The following is a 1355-nucleotide window of genomic DNA, read 5'->3' as shown; positions in this document are numbered from 1 at the left end:
CCCAAGAACTTCTTGTATTGTTCATCATTTTGGTCGTTCTTCAATCTTGACGGGTAAGGGATTCTTGGCTTGTAAGGTGGGGGTGCCACCTCCTTCTCCTTGGTTGCTCTCTCCTCAACCTCCACAGCCTCGGGTGTTTCAACATTGGTCATCTCATTTGGAAGCCTACCCTCAGCCTCACGACCACTTCTCAAAGTAATCACCTTCACATGTTCTCTCGGATTGGTTTCGATGTTGCTAGGTAAACTCCCTCGAGGTATCTCCGATAAAGACTTCGCAATTTACCCCACTTGATTTTCTAGATTATGCAATGAAGCGGCGTGGTTGCAAAGTGTAGCTTCGACCCACTGAAATCTTGTATCTGACGATTGAACAAATCTAGTTAAAGCTTTCTCTAGATCGGTCATCCGGGTCTCCAAGCCTGAAACTCGATTCTTCATATTTAGGGCTTGTTATTGTTGCTGGAAACCCGTGTTGCCATGGCCTTTTGTTGTCCTTAATTATTCCAAGAAAAGTTCAGATGGCTCCTCCAACCCAGATTGTAGGTATTGCTATATGTATTTCCTTGGCCCCTCATCGCATTACCTACAAAATCAACTTGTTCCACGAAGGATGTACCACCAATAGCTATCGGGCAATCGGATTTAGCATGGCCTCCTCCACATCCGTTACAATTCGTCACGGTCGCCAATCTAGAAGAAGTTAGAGTGTTTAACTTCTTGATTAATGACTAACTCCACTTGGGCCGCCAACGATGTAACCGCATCAATCTCATGGAGACCGGTCACTTTCTTATTCTCTCTTGCATTCTATTGGTAGCTACTCAAACTCATTTCTTCAATCAATTATCATGCTTCTCCAGGGGTCTTGCTACCTAAGGTACCTCCTGCTGCCACATCAAGTAACTGCCTTGTGCTAGGGTTCAACCCATTGTAGAAAGTTTGAATAATCATCTACTCGGGGAACCCATGTTGAGGACACTTCCGCAGGAACTCCTTGAACCTCTTCCATGTCTCAAATAGAGACTCCAATTTTGTTTGCACGAAGGAGGATATTTCATTCCTAAGCTTTGCAAATTTTCCGGGAGGGAAATATACGGCAAGAAAAGCTTCTACCATCTCCTCCCATGTAGTAATCGATGCTCAAGGAAAATGAGAAGGCTCTCAACTTGATGGCATCATCCGTAACACCATTGATCTCGAGCATGTCGCACACTTCTAAGAAATTCTCTATGTGACTGTTTGGATCCTCATCAACCAAACCATTAAACTATGAGAACTGCTATAACATGTGGATGAATGCTGACTTTAGCTCAAAATTCTAAGTCATAATCGATGGCCGCACAATACTATACT

At 43.8% G+C, this 1355-nt stretch overlaps 1 non-coding gene across 1 annotated transcript; it reads left to right on the top strand.

The window, feature by feature from the left end:
- Positions 1-963: 963 nt before the first annotated feature.
- On the top strand, positions 964-1070 carry LOC120252621. The gene has a single exon (XR_005534078.1). It is a non-coding gene; the product is annotated as a small nucleolar RNA R71 (small nucleolar RNA).
- The last annotated feature ends 285 nt before the right edge of the window (positions 1071-1355 follow it).

This window comes from Dioscorea cayenensis, chromosome 21 (genome assembly GCF_009730915.1).
Source record: "Dioscorea cayenensis subsp. rotundata cultivar TDr96_F1 chromosome 21, TDr96_F1_v2_PseudoChromosome.rev07_lg8_w22 25.fasta, whole genome shotgun sequence".
Taxonomy (NCBI): domain Eukaryota; kingdom Viridiplantae; phylum Streptophyta; class Magnoliopsida; order Dioscoreales; family Dioscoreaceae; genus Dioscorea; species Dioscorea cayenensis.
The sequence above is the reverse complement of the archived record's forward strand: the minus strand, read 5'-3'. Positions and strand labels throughout refer to the sequence as shown.